Raw genomic sequence first — 15,726 nt, 5'->3', positions numbered from 1 at the left:
AAAATCCATTGGAAAGCAAGAAGTGCAAAAGTTAATATAACTTATGTAGTTTGCAGGTCCAGCAAGTCTTCATAGTCCATACAGGTCCATGGTTCAGGTGGCTTGAAGATGGCCAACACTTTATATTAATAAAAGGCATGAACATACATCTAAGGATGGTCTTCCAAGTGATACAGTCAAAGCTGGGAAGAAGAAAAAGCTGTTTTCTTAGGGAGAGAGAGAGATAAGCAGAGATCACACAAGCATTTTGAATGTTTGTGTTTGTTCCTAGTGAAAGGGAAGTCATACAGTGTCTCTAGGGAATGGAACGCATCACCCTCCCAGATACAGAAGCCGTTGCAAACACAGGCCCTCAACAGAAAATAAGGTCACACATGGAGTGACCCTTAAATTCAGCCCCATCCAGGAAACCCTGAACCAGAGCCTAAGAAAATCTTAGTTTAACTGATGCTTGTTTAAATCCAAGTTATTAAATATTTTGGCTAATAGGCAGTTCAAATAAGGGTCTTGAAGAAGACATGTCTCTACATACAAAATATAAAATAAATATTATCATATCAGGATAGTTTGCACTTAAAGAGCCATGTCTGAAAAGTCAGATGCTTTAATCCACTCATAAACACAGGCCCTTTTCCCTCCACTGTTAAAAAAAGATGTGTGATGAGAGTGGCCAGCAATCCCAGCGTTAAAGAAGTGGCATAAGCCCCACCCATCAGTCACAGTCCACAAAGCTTTTACTTGGACTGCCCTTGGCTGTGATAGCACATCATTACTAATCTTCCAAACATTGCACACATACAATCTGGAATGCAAGGGCTACCACGCAGTCTGCAAACAGACCAAAGCAAAGCCATTTGATTACTTCATGCTCGGGATACAAGCAAAAACAAAAACAGCCTTCAGCCAGGAAAAAGCTAAAGCCAAAAGTCTATCTAAAATCACATATGAAATTAATTCTGCTTTCTGGAAATGCTCATTTCTGGAAACCTCACAGTGGTCTCCTTGAACCAAAGAAGACATAATCCATCTTTGGCACTGAAAGCTCCCTTACCTTTCACAGTTCACAGAGAAATCTATTAGGCTGTAGTTACAATATATCAACTATTCAATTTATTTTTTTTCTTTAACAGGGCAAAAAGCTATAAAAAAGAAAAAGAAGCTTTTAAAATCTTATCTTTCCTCTTTCTTTTCTCCCTTTGCCACTTGTTTTTTCATGGAGAACTTGACATGTCACACAGTCTTTTCCAGTAAGCTGATCAACTGCCAAAAAATATGTAGCCTCAGACAAACTTTATCAATCAGCTTATGCTGAACTCAGCCCAAGAGAAAGGTAATATTCCTGAAAGAATTACATAATTTGATTTTTCTCACTAGCACAGTTGTGTCCTTACCCTCTCAGTTCCAAGAGACACTAAAACTGTAAGCAGAGGCACAGACATTACAAGTGAGGTCAATGCTTGAAAGAAGCAAGAGAACTTCTCAAGACCCCTCTGATCTCAAAAAAAAAAAAAAAAAAAAAACCAAAAAAAAAGCCCACAAAAAAAAAAAAAAACATTGATAAGGACAGGTAGGAGGAAGGTAAAACAGAATCCAAAGGGAAAAAATGAAACCTAAGTAGTTCCCATTCAATAAAATTCTAAGTAATTGAAAATAAATTCTTAGTAAAGAGAAATGTCAGGAAAGTTCAAATTCCTCTGCCTTTTCAGAGGATGAGGTTGAGCTGCATGTTCCCATCTCTCCAAAGTTACCTTAATTTCCAGTCTTCTGACTTTCTGGGACTGGTCTCTTTCTTTTGTATGGAAGCTACTTTAGCTAATATAAATAAATAAAAGGCAAAGCAATAGGAATTCAGTTCAAATGCAAGTTGCCTCTCCCTAAGTCTGAGTCTGGTGGAGGTTTCACAAGATCAGTGATTATTTTTCTTTCTCCTTTTTTGGAGTAAACATGTAAACATAAAACAACTTCCTTCAATTCTCAAAATATTCACATAAAAGTTGGTTTCTGTTAAGCATAAACAAAATGGAATTTGAACAATGATCAGAAGCAGTTACTTGGCTGAAATGTTTTCTTCCAGATGAGCTTTTATAATATCTCCAGCTAAACTGTCTGTCCTTTCCAAGGATATGATTAGAGAGCAAAGTATTAAAAGTCCAACTCTTAAGTGAATGGCCCATACAGGGATTGAATCCACAACCTTGGTGTTATTAACACCATGCTCTGACCATCTGAGCTGATCTCATTTCAGATGGCTAAGGCACTGAGTACTGCCCAGCTCCTGTGCTTGCAGAGCTTTCTTGACTGCACCAAAACCACTGCTAGAACTTGTGAAGGGTTAGAGCAGCCAGAAAGATCCAGTTCACTGGGTCTGAAGGGTGCAGAACTCACCAGGAACCTCCATCACCTCAAGGGAATGGCCTCAGTTACACAAGTTACAAACAGCTCTGCCATTCTCCAGGCAGTGAGAACAGATCCCCTTTTGATCCGCATAAAGGCTGGATAATAAAATATGTAAGTGATACAATAAATTGCTTAACAGTAACCTATTCTTCCTTTGAGATATCTGCTTCATTATTCCAGCTGCTGGTGAGTTTATGCTGGGAAACATGAGGATTGGTGGCCTATGACATTTTATCCAAAAACCAATCTGACTACAGATGCTGTTTTTTAAATCCTAAATGCTTAACTATAAGCACCACAGGCTAAATAAAAATCTTTTTTGTTTTTTACATTAGCAGCTCATAAGACATTTCTGAAAAGAGTCCTAGTGTGAGGCTGCACAGAGAACCTTTCACACTCTCTTCACTTGGAGCAATCCCATTACACTATCTGGCCCCCTTTCTGGATATGGCTCTGAATGACTTGCTTTGAGCCATTCAAAAAATTTGTGGTAGACCTGGGTGTTGAAAGTAGCTCCCACAAGGGCTGATCCAGAGCTTATTTAAGTCAACAGAAGTCTTTCCAATTGATTTCAATTAACTTCTGAGCAGGTTCTGAATCTCAGGGCACTGTCCTTGCTGTGGCAGCATGCTTTTTATACTGCTCATTTTATACACCTATCATATTTCTTCCAACAATTCTTTCCAAATTAAATTGCCTTAGGGTGCAAGGGAACATTTCAGAGAGATGAGGGACTGTAAGCTATCTTATTCTCATTGAAATCAATGTGACTTGGATACCTATCTGCAATGTGTGCCATTTAAAATTTTTCACTTAATCAGGCCAGACCTTTCTGCAATGCCTTTCCCCATTTTTATCTCTTTTCTTTTCTGTGGATCACTTTTGCAAGTCTTTTCTGATGTATTACAGGAAGATGAGAGGAGATCTGAGCACAGATGGACACTAGACATTGCTGAGAGATTGATACATGAGAAATCTATCTGGAAAAGTACAGTTACAAAAAAAAAAATTAAAAATGAATGAAACTGGTTATTAGTTCAGTTAAGAGATGTGATCCTCCAGTTTTATCCTCTGATTCCAGTAGCACACACAAAAAAAAAAAAAAAAAAAAGCTGGCCTGCTGCCATAAAATAGGCCTATCATTTTCCAGTGGTTTAAATATGGGTCAAAACATTTAATCAGACAATATTAATTTATTTTAGTATTCCCTGGGGAAACCCAGGGTGACTTTAACAGAGAACTCCTTCTAGCTTTGGAAAGAAAGAAGAAATGGAAGGACATCCACTGTGATTTATTTTCTCTGGATGATCAGTGGAGAAATTGGATATGCATGACACATTCATTTAGTCCTCACTTCCCTTTGATGATTAGGGCTGAATTTTCATTCTGGTATATGGGGATTTGTGTGTATCACTCCAAACAACAAGTGTCATACATCTAAGTCCAAATGTAACTTTCTAAGAGTGAAGTTCAGAGACAAGAATCTACGGTGTAAGTGGCCAAAATAGAATATTGCAATAGCATGCAAGTAATACTTATGCTCTAACATTGAAGCCTGAACCTCACAAAGGCTTGACTGAATTTGTAATTTAGATCCTTTCCCAAGCTTTGGTGAAAAAGCACATTGGAAATATGTGCAGCCATCAACCTAATTAAATCTATAAAAATTGATTCGCCATTTCAAAACATCTGTTACTTGGTCCTTTGCACACTATTGCAAATAACCTCAATAATGAGGTGTGACCAATTGCTTTATAGTGGGAGCATTGCAGCCTCAGGCAAGGGAGGCTGAAGAGGTCTAGCTGTAGCTCAGACTGATAGCAGTGAAATGCTGTGTCTGTGTAGTTAGGTGCTGGAATTTCATTTGTCTATAACAATCATTTCTTTATTAATATAACCTTTTAACAGAACATCAGAATTGGATAGAAATGTGAGCAAAAGTTTTTCCAACAAAATCCTTTACCGTTTGGGATTACTTGGCATTCACCAAAAGAAAGAAATTCTATGGAACTAAGCTAATGGAATGAAGAAAAGAAAGCTATATAATGAATTAGAAATGTTTGTAATTGCTTCTTGCAAATCCAGAGGCAATTTGAAAGGCTGTTGCTGTGGCATAATATTTTCCAGTTTCCATTCAGCCCCAATGTCAAGTGATACAAGCAATAAAACTCTCCCTTACCTTACCCTGTAAGACTATTCCATACATCACATTGTGAGCAAGTATTATTTTTGGACTGTGATGAACACCTCACAAGATCAGGCCAGCAGCAAGGCACCAAGCACGTGGTGGTGATGCATCACGTGGATTCAAAAACACTGCCTTCCACCACTGCAGCACCAGCTGCACCCATTGAAATGAACACATCATTAAAACACAGCACAATTGCACTACTATATAAAACCTAAAGAAATCTAATCTTCACTAAATAATCACACTGCACCCAGATACTAAACATCTGGTGGATCTATTTTAAGAACAGACATGAAGCACCCCTGGACAGGTCTCAGCACTAGAGGAGTCAGATGCAAGAGCTCACAAACACACGACCACTGCAAGAATGAGAAAGGCTGACCTTGAATTTGCCAAGCTGCACCCAGCGAAAGAGAGGTGGCAACAGCAAGCAGCTCAAACTTTGAGGATGCAGCAGCTGTGCAGTTGCCTCAGCTTCATTTCCAGATAACCATCCTTGACTCAGCTCACGAGAGGAAGCTGATAAACTCAGTATCTGAAACACCTCAAATCTTCTGTGTAAATGTATTCTATGTGTAAATCTGGAGAAGGGAAAATAAAAGCAGCATTAAAAATATAACTTATTGGTATCTAAAGCTTATGTCTATGTTTAAGAAAACTGAGCAATTTTACTCAGGTGGAAAAATGCCATGGCTTTATTTCAGCTGGGAAGCTTAAAAGAAATTCCTTGAGGGAAGTGAGAGAAGAGCAAAAGTTTTTAATAGTCATTGTCATGCAGAAGGAGTGAAACAGAGAAAACATTCTCTTCTGTTATTCCTCCTTTTGTAATTCCAGGCATTAGTGTTTGAAAACCTTGGCAGTTGAAGCCAGCGGGGAAACCTGTGCCAGCAGGAAGCCCAGACTGCAGTACACTGAGAAAACTTAAGTCTGATAATCCTCACACAAAATTTCTGTGCTGGGCATTTAATATTGTAATTTCTAGTTCACACAGATAAACCTGGGCTGGAAGAATGAGATAAAACAAACCCATTCTGACTGAATGGGCTGTTTCAGCTCTAATTCTGCATAACAGATTGCATAATACACTCAGGGAAGCTGTTTTCCTCAACATCTTCACCGAATTTTCCACTACAGTGGAAACTGTAGTACTAACAACAGCCTATGCTCAACAGCAAGGGATGGGCAGCCCTACAAACTGATGACAAATGCACTGTGTGTCTGCAGGCCTTCCCTGAGGCTGCTCTCAATCCCTATTTGTCCTCCCACAACCCAGACTATTTTCCTGACAGTGTAAGCAGTTGGTGAGAGGTATTTTCCTCTCACCAGTCCAGCTCAAGGCTACAAGACAGGACTTCTGCTGTTATAAATGGGACTCCTTTAAATGAAGAACAAATAACTAGCCTTAAAACTTTTTTTGAATGATCCTGATAAGATTTTTCATAAGGGCATGGTTTGTGGTGCCGTTATAAGATGTCAATTTTGGTGGAAAGAAGGTTAAAACAAACAGAACACCCAATTCCCAAACCCAGAAAAGCCATCTCAGACACTGCAATTGGGATCACACCAATGAACATGATTAATGGACCCTGGATACTCTTCAAGTCTTGCTGCAAGAAGAACTGTAAAAACTGTCAGCTTCCATAAGTTTTGTACGGCTTTAAATGTGTTTTTTAAGGAATTGGTTTTTTAGGCCAGAGCAGATATGCAAATCTGGAAATAATTTTGCTTTTCACACCAGCTATTAGTACATTCTACAGAGTTTTATTCTGGATTTTATTCATTTCCCTGCAAATTCTACAATTAGATGGGTTAAACGGCACATTTTGCATTAATTGTTACACTGATAAGGGTTGAAAGCACTTGGCCCACAGGTTTCTATCTCACTGTATCTCACACCCAAGGCCCCTGATAATCCTTCACATGCACACTGTGCATCAAATGTTGCTTCATTAGAACCATACTTCCTCAATTTTCTTACCAAAAATCTTTCAAGGCAGCCAATAGCTGTGTGGTAAGCCACATTAATCAGAGGTAGCAAAGGACCAGTAAACTACTCTGGAGAAGACTTCACTGCCAACACTCATCCATGTCTGCCTGCAGCTGATTTTTACTGCAACTACCCACCCTCTTTGGTTCCTTCCCTAAAAACATATGACCTAGATCAATGTGTAAGAAATTACAGAAGGGTTGAGCTTCCCACAGAGGTATTTTCATCATCTTACAAAAACAACCATGAAAAAAGAGACATTTTTCCACCTCCTTTTTAGGACAGGATTGTTATTTGCGTATTTCATCTGAACGGTTTTGAAGTAAAATTGTTTATTTAAATTTAAGAATTAATTTAATTCATTTTCACAGTTAACTATTAAAAAGTCTCCAAAACAAACAAAGGAAAATGAAACACTTAACAGGTGCAGTAGAGACAGCAGAAATACCTGACTGCATTCCATTAAGTTCAACTTGTATTTCTATTGCAGTTCACAGCTTCATCTTTTATATCCTTATCCAGACATAATGCTGCTCTCTTTTGCAGTAGTGACAGGAAAACAGCTGTTACATTACAAACACGTGACAATTTCCAATTAATTTCAAAATTAAATAAGCTCTTTTCCAGTAATTCTTTGATGTCATCTAATTTTCTGCCAGTTGGTAAAGTCCGAGAGGCAGAAGTCTCAAAGTAATCTGAATTTTATGGTTCTGAACTTTTCTCCCTTACAAGGAGCAAATAATTTTTTGCTTTGGTCTTTGAGGGGTTATTAGTACAGAGGAGCTATTATAACAATGAAGGGAATGTTTGATTTTTATTTCAACTCATAAGTCCATCTCTGTTCTTGAAACTATGATCCCTTATGCTGCGGCATATACTGAGAACTGATAAAAAAATTGTCTCAAAGGCTCATTAACACTTCAACACTAAAAAAAGCACCAGGAAAACACATTAAATTTTTTATCAGTCACTCCAGCACCAAACCCCCATTTCCTCACAGTATGGTTACATGCAGTGGATTCATTTTCTCTTCCTCTAGGTCACTCCACAATAACTCCTGGTAAAGTCAGAGAGGGAGACTTCAGGGTTTTTTTTCAAGCTAAATTCCAGCAGGAAAAACCAAGGCTATGTCTGTGCTGCCTGTTACAAAGGGCCAAGGCTCCCTCACGGCAGATCTACTAATTCTCTACAGCGTGGTCCTCCAAGTGCCTGTGAATGTACACTCTGGGCCACATGTGAGGGGGTGGCACAGCATCCAGCTTCATGTGCCAAGGCAGGCAGTCATGTGGCCTCACATACCTGTGACTGCTCTAAGACCAACCTTTTAGTGCAGCATAAGCAGTACCTCATCTCAGAGCAGTAATCTCATCTGTTAATAGACAAACACAGCTGAGTCTGGGCAGGCTCTGATCTTTAGAAGAGGCAGGGTGAGAACAGGGATGAGAACAGCTATTTGTATTTGATTATCAGCCTTCAGCATCAACCTCTTCAGCTACTTCACATCCAGACAGGACTGCTTGGACCCACAAGACAAACCTCTGAACATTGCAGCCAAAACAGGTGCAAAAACATGTAGTCAAGCTGAAAAAAAAAAAAAAGGAGAGCTGAAAATTAACAACCCTTTGGAGTTGTTGGGCTAAATGATATTGTGCATAGAATTCATATAGCACTACACATAACTTTTCCTTATCAGAGGTAATCCTGATCTAAAATAACACAAGAGTTATTTATTTTCCAGACATGCTGCATTTGCTCTGTCATCTACTTGGTACATGTAGGAATTTCCTCCTCTTCCTCATTGCTGGTCAACTTCATTAAATCTCATTCCATTGATCCCTCTGCTAGCTCAGTATCACCTCTTCCAGAGGTGTTAATGTAAATCCACAATGCTCTGTACCATCTTTTAGTTATATCACTGCATGGCAATTTCAGGTTCTGATTGGGAAGTTATTCCTGGCCCTTTTGGGTACATACAACTGCTTTGAAATATGCTTTGCAGGCGTCTTTAAAGGCCAAAAGGGAAGCATCAAAGAAAAAGAACCTACAGCCTTCTATTTAAAAACAAAGCCCCATCATTTCCATACACTCTCACTTTTTTTTTAATACTTGACTCATCATCTTGTAACAGCACTGGCAATACTACAAAAGTCACTTCCCTGAGGAGCTGCCCAGGCACTTGTATATCCCTGTGATGGCTGCCAACAGCAGTAAATAAACTTTCCAGTCTTACACTCATACTAAAGATCTAGCTATTTACAGGAAACCTTCCAAAAGATTCCCCAAGTGCTTGCAGACATTTTACTGTTACATAAAGTCTTTTGCATCTACACACTTAATCTAAAGCACAATAAAACTTCATAGAAAAATTCCCATTAATCTCAGAAATCTTTGGATCAAGTTCTAGAGTTACTAGTGCTAGCCCAGTTTATAAGGGTTGACCTTCATACCTGTTTGGCTGCTGATACTTATATCACTATCATATATTTTTATTTCAGGCAAGGAGCACAATGGGATAAGCCAAGATAATTTTACTTAGCTTTCTATTTTTGTTTCATCAAAGCTTGCCTCTGTCTCAGTATGTCTAAGTGCATCTGCATTTAACATTTCAAGACCTATGTTCAGTTCATTTGGTCAAGTGCCCCCTGCCATTTTAGATGCAAACCAGGAAGTGCCTCATTTATATTTGAAAAACTAGTCCCCTTGTTAACTTTGGGCTTAAATAAAGTACTCTGCAAGCACTGGCTCTGTGCGTGAAGGAAGTTCCTATTATCGCATTCTTAATGTTACTGTAAACAGATCTCTCCTCCTTGCATGGCACCTCAGGCCAGTGAGTGCATGGCATACTGGAGAATTACCCTGGAAAACTGAGGACTGAGCCCTCAAGAGCTCAGCAGCGAAGGTCACAGACCCAGCCTCCAGACCTTGACCTTGGCTGACTGTGCGACAGTGCCAACATACCAGGCAAGAGGAGAGTGGGGGAGAAGGGTCAGCAGACATTGGAGACAGATGGCCTAATTCATCATACACCAGAAATAAATAATAAAAAAAGCTGTTCCAAGCTTTACATGCACAGCAATGGTTGTAAATTCCACAACTATGGAGACCTGCCAAGCCATTATACACATACCCATACTGCAGTCACTGGCTATAGCTCCTGAAAGGTGAGCCCAGGAGAAACCGCAAAGCATGAAGTGTGCTGAGATCTCAGGAAATTGGTTCATAAAATGATCAACCAAGCCCTAGAAGAAAAAGAGCATGCAGAAGTTTGGGACTGATGTAATATTACAGGTTATTTATAAACAATGCACTTATGCAATGCATAAGTTGTCCGTGGATGTGATACTAAGCATTTTATACCTAATAAACTTCTTTCAGTAATAATTTTTAGAATTTATTTTGCTCTTAATAGTTTCCAAATTGGAGCTATTTGATGGCATGTCTTGCTAAATAAAGTTCTCTTGTCACCAAGCAGTGTACCTCATAGGAACTGGCAAGGCTGGTGATGTCACTTTGGGAGGATGGACTGAAAACCAAAAGAGCTTTTCCCAGATCATGTATTTTGGTTTCTCTGCAGAAAAAGCAATAGAGCATCCTGGATGCTGTCATTTAAATTTTGGCATCTAGAAATCCACAGAGAGAAGGAAATAGAGTGGCATCAGTAATGGTGTTTGTTGTACGGGCTGACTGCTTAAAGTGGTCTTGCGAGCACAGCTTCCCTACAAAGACAACAGCAGCCATTGAGCTACTGAATGTCACAAAGCAAGTGCCAGAGAGCTTGACCATGGCCTTCATCCAGCCCTTTAGCTCTCTTTCTGCACAGTCCAACATCTGTGCTCTACACAACAGAGAGTTATTAATACAACCTCCACACTCAGCCAGTGTAAAAACCCACACACAGATCCGAAGGCTCCATTCAGGGGTTCCTTAGGAGCACATGGTATGGATAACTCTGCAAATTCTTGTCACTAATCTGAAACTGCAATCCATGGAGCAGCCTTTCCTTTTTCTGCCAAGTGACCTTGGAGGGATCAGACAGGAGAAGGAATTCCTTTCTGTACAAGTAGGTTCCACCAGAAAAATGCATTTAACAGTTTAAGGATCCCTATCTGACTGCCAGTCTCCAAGTTGGTGGTTCTGGGTTGATCTCCTAGAAGCTGGTGCTTAGTCAGAGAACAAGCACAACACATCCCCTGCTACCTCAGAGCCACACAGACACTTCTCTGGAACTGTTACACAGTCAAGATAAAAACCACCCTGAAAACCTGACTGTCTCCTTTTATCACATCAGCTGTATGCATCCATATTTTTCCCTTGTCTCACTGCACATTCCAGAAACAAGCCCAAGCTGCATCACTCAGCAACTCAAAGAGAGGAATTAGACAATGAAGCCTGGGTGTAGTGTGCTGAATATAACCAGCGATCCCATTCTGACAAGGGAACATTTTATTAACTGAAGAACTGCTCTACATCCAGGAAGTACCCCAGTCTCCTGAGGAAGAGGGAGGAGGAACTACAAGACAAAAGCAGGCAAATATTCTCTGGTTTTCCCTTTTATTCTATCTATCCAACAGATTATTTCTTCATGAAAACAAATCTTCCTCCTCCATTCAGCCTGTGATCTCTGCTTTACCCTTACATTCGACACTGAGGAAATATTTATGTGATCAACCTTGACATCTAATCTAGGAATGGTTCTCTTATGGCTTGGACCCTTGATGTCTTATGTAGCAGATTGAGATGTCTCCCCAGGACACGACACCAAATGGATCGTTTTGGATTCAGGTGCCTCACACTAATACAACCCCAGTTGTTTTATTTCCCCTCCCTCTTTTGAAGAAATTTCACCTCAAATTTGCAAGAGGCCTTTTACTGGATTTGCAAGACACCTTTCATCCAGATACACAGACCACTGTTCCTGAGAGCTTTGAGATATATCCTGAAAGTACAGTTGTGAACACACTTTTTAGTGTCCCTTATTAAACAAGGGATTTAAATGTTGCCGTACTTCCAAGTTGTGCATGCATCTACCCAGGTACCCATCTGAAACTTTTTTTAGCATCAAAGCCATCTTACTAGCTTCAGCATAAAATATCGTTGTGGGGTAAGAGGATTCATAAAGGCAACGAGACTGAGTAATTTAAAACTTGGTCTCACAAGCACTGCCTTGTCCTCCAGAGTATTTTTCTGTTGGAAATTTGTTCTCTGAATGAGCCAGAGAACAGCACCCATCAAGTAACATCAGCTTGAACCTCATCCCCAGCCTGAGTCTGGTATGGCTTATGCAAAACTACTAAGGATCAAAAATCCTGGAGCACTGACTAGAAGGTGGTCAAAGAATTGTCATGCATAAAAGAAAGAGGCTTGACAAAAGATTGTTTGAAAGGGGCTGTAGCCATAATAATGATTGAGTTTCTTGGTATCCTTTCAAGAGAAATAATCCACACTATAACTCATCAAATATCCCCAAAGTTGTTATCTAGGGGCAAATATAAACGATACTATTGTAGGAAAGCACAACTGGGAAATAAGTGTTCAAGCCCAGAACTGACATGGCACATGTCTTTTTGAGCCTTCTTAAATAAAAAGCGCTTTTTAAAGTAGGTCAGAGATATCACCACTGTGCATCGTGAGAACTGCAGGAATGCCTCCTCTGCATTAGAGTGCTTTTATTATCTAAGCACACAAACCCTATGCTGGTCTGTCGAAATTCAGACAAAATTTTGAATACAGCTGTAGGCTAAACTTCAGAAGACTATTTCCTTACTATGTCTTTATGTATTCTAGATGTTTATATATATGTTATTTATACCTTTTAATATTACATATTTCATAATTCATATATATTATAAAATTTATAGCTGTTATGGAAGCAACATAGAGTAACCCCAGCAGTTTTTTTGTATCTGTACTGTCAGAGACTGAATGTAATTACAAAGCAGTGAGAATGCAATTTATTCCCAAGTAACCAGAGCTGCAAACTACAGCTGTACTTGAGAAATCCCAGCTACTCAATATTTACAAGTGTGAATTCTTAAACTGGCCAGAAATTCATTCACAAGCTGACTTCCCCCAGTTTAAGCAAGGGGGTGTTTTCCTCTCCACTGTGAGGGCCTGCATCCAGCTGGCCAGATCTGAACACCGAAGGTCACAGATGCATTTTTATCCTTCAAAATGTAAGCAGAAAAACCTGAGAAGGAACTGAGGCAGATTTTCATTGTGCTCAAAGCTCCAGCAGCATCTGCCTACAACCTTTAATGATATCAACAGCAATTAGATGTACTTCTGACTCAAACACATGCTCTGTCTGGAATGCCTCCTATTTAAAGCCCAGTACACGCAGATTCTATATCATTGACATCCCGTAACCCAACAAACATTTAATAGGCATAGCTGCAGAAGTGAGGTCTAAATGCTCATCCCACCCGATGTAAATCTCATTTCTAGAATGGTGGGAACTGTCAGGCATCAGAACCTGAGAACCTGCATGTCATTTCTCATCATTACATTTCCCCACAGAGGAATTAAGCCATCCCAAATGCAGGCCATGACTACACTAAGAAATTATAAGCTCTTATCTGTATTAGCAAACAGAAGTTTGAAGTACTTAATAAAAAAAAATAAAAATAATGTCAAGGACAACTGAACAATAATTTTTGTTCTTCACTATTGCTGCAATACGTAAGAAACATTGGCCTGAGACAAAATACATAGGCAGAAAACTAAAATCAAAAAGCTGAACTCAAGGCAGTCAAGGTGACTAAATCCAAGAATTGTCCTGTTGTGACTGCAGCCAAAGTATGGGGAACTAAAGAGATTGAGAAGGAAAGAGTAAAAATGACACTAAAGGATGAAAAATGCAGAGGAACTCGAAATAAGGATCTCAGCCTAATTTGACTTCCCTCTACACTTCAGTTGACTGTAAGAGGGCGAAGGGGGATGCGATGCCAGGACTGAGGTGAGAAATACCTCCAACTAAAATAGTTCCCAAATAGATTTATAATTTCACTTGAAGGAAGTGGCTACATATTTCCTGTAAAACCAAATTCTCTCTTTCATAACCCTCCTGGAAGTCAAAATGCTATCACTGGTGAAGTGAACTTTAGCACACATGTGAAAAAATATTTTCATCTTGTTACTGGGAATATTTTTATTGGCTATTAGTGAGACTGTAAAAGCATCCATTGTGTCCAAGGAAGAAAGCAAGCAGATGCTGGAAAAGAAGATCAATGTCTGAAGACTCTCAGCTTGCAAAATCAACAGCTATTTCCCCCCAGATGAAGAGCATCAGAACCTGGTGCTCCAAGCACAGAGCAGCTGTTCTTTGGCTATGCTCTTGTGTGCCTATGGAAAAATACACTCAAAGAGGAGCAGCTGAGAGGATCCTAGCAGTTATTGACTTCAACAGTCAGGGTAACTAATTTCATACCTCAAATTTGACAGAAGAACTTTAACAGGAGCAGCCCATCCCCTCTGATCATTGCTGCCTTGGGAATCAGTACCTCCCATACTCACAAGCTCATCTGCATGAAGAGAACAAAAATCTCATTCACTAGAAAAAAATCATTAGCAATTTCTCACAGAGGAACCAGAATCATGTACATTAATGATATTTTTTCCAATTTTTACTTTATTTGAACAATGTTTATTTTTACATAAATTTATATATACTTTATTCTAGATTGGCAAAATTCTACCCAATAAGGACATTTTAGCAAATTATTAAAATGTTAAAGGCATTTATAAATTTTTAAAGCAAAAACTCTGAATTATTTCCTTTTTCTTACATTCATGTCTATGTAAAACTATCTTTAACTAGTATTTCTCAATTTGTTCAGAATCCTCACAACAGCTGTAAGAGTCTCTGGAATTCCAAAAATCCTCAGGAAAGCTATGATTTAACCATCAACTTTAATTATAAAGCAAACTCCCATTTTGCATTTAGTCCAGTTTGGCTCCATCTCCTGCTCAAAATTACTAACTACATATTGTAACATTTAGATAAGCTTAAAAATATGAACCTCAAAGGTGTTAATCTTACAAAGTACTTGAAGAATGTTTGCTAGATATGAAAACTATCCTAAGATATTAGAAGTGATCAGTGACTCAGGTGTTAAGTTTCCCCTATTGATAATTAAGAAAAAGAACAACTGAACACCTATATTGGTGAAACCAGTGGCACTCTGGATATCTACAATTCCTGAGATGTCCTACATTTAAAAGCAAATGTGTAGCTTCACTGAATTCTGCCTTTAAAAATTACAGGTGGAAAAAACAGGACACTGAAGAAACTCAGGGATGCAGTAACTCTCAACAAAGCTTATTTTTAAAACTCTAGAAAATTTAAAGCACTGACAGACTGAAAAGGCAACTTGTAAATTCTGATGTTGTATGGAGCAGATATGAACCATCACAAAGAGAACACAGGACCATCCACCTTGGAAGCATTACTCCAGTCACTGCATTCCATAGCAATCTGAAGCAAACAGCAAGGAAAACTTCTCTGCTACTCCTGATATTAACAACAGTCTGGGGGAAAAAACTTCCTTTAGGTTATATGTACTGGTATTTTTTTCACAACAATACTTCCACTTTCGTGTAAGAACTTTCCTTAAAAAAAGTCAGAAACAAATGAGGTTCTACTTTTTCTACTTTCATGCAGTTCTCTCCCATGCAATTAATTTTTCAAGACAGTGGGCTGACGAGGACTTTGTGACATCATCTGCTGACTTCATTCCTGTTTGAGGCTCTCTTTAATTCTAACTGTAGTTTCTAACTTAGCAACCCAAGCTCACTGCAGGGCATTCACAGCACTTCAGAGACTGTACTTTGACATCTCGAGGAGGTGCTGTCATTTCAGCCTTTCCCATTCCAGTCCCCTGTGTACCAACATTACTGCAACACACTCAGTACACCCGATGAAACAACTTGTGACATCATGTTTTTTCAGACTGGCTACACAACAGAGAAGTAGCACAGCATTAAGATGGAGCATGTGGGAAGGAGCATGCTCACAGGGCAACAAAGTGTCAACTTAGAAAGCAGCCTTGAAAAATCCCTATTCAAGTACAGAATGAGGTTTAGCAGCAATTAAACAAAAAAAACCCACCCCCCTCCAAACTTACCTTGAAGATGGATCCTGAAAATCTTGATA

The 15,726-nt window shown here is 39.1% G+C and overlaps 1 long non-coding RNA gene across 1 annotated transcript; it reads right to left on the bottom strand.

Moving 5' to 3' along the window:
• Nucleotides 1-7,411: 7,411 nt before the first annotated feature.
• LOC115485537 (uncharacterized) lies at nt 7,412-14,071 on the bottom strand. Its single transcript, XR_003946315.2, has 3 exons — nt 14,002-14,071; nt 9,703-9,814; nt 7,412-8,156 (listed from the first exon to the last, which is right to left on the bottom strand). It is a non-coding gene; the product is annotated as an uncharacterized LOC115485537 (long non-coding RNA).
• Between the last annotated feature and the right edge of the window lie 1,655 nt (nt 14,072-15,726).

The sequence above is a fragment of the Serinus canaria genome, chromosome 6 (genome assembly GCF_022539315.1).
Source record: "Serinus canaria isolate serCan28SL12 chromosome 6, serCan2020, whole genome shotgun sequence".
In the NCBI taxonomy this organism is placed as follows: Eukaryota; Metazoa; Chordata; class Aves; order Passeriformes; family Fringillidae; genus Serinus; species Serinus canaria.
The sequence above is the reverse complement of the archived record's forward strand: the minus strand, read 5'-3'. Positions and strand labels throughout refer to the sequence as shown.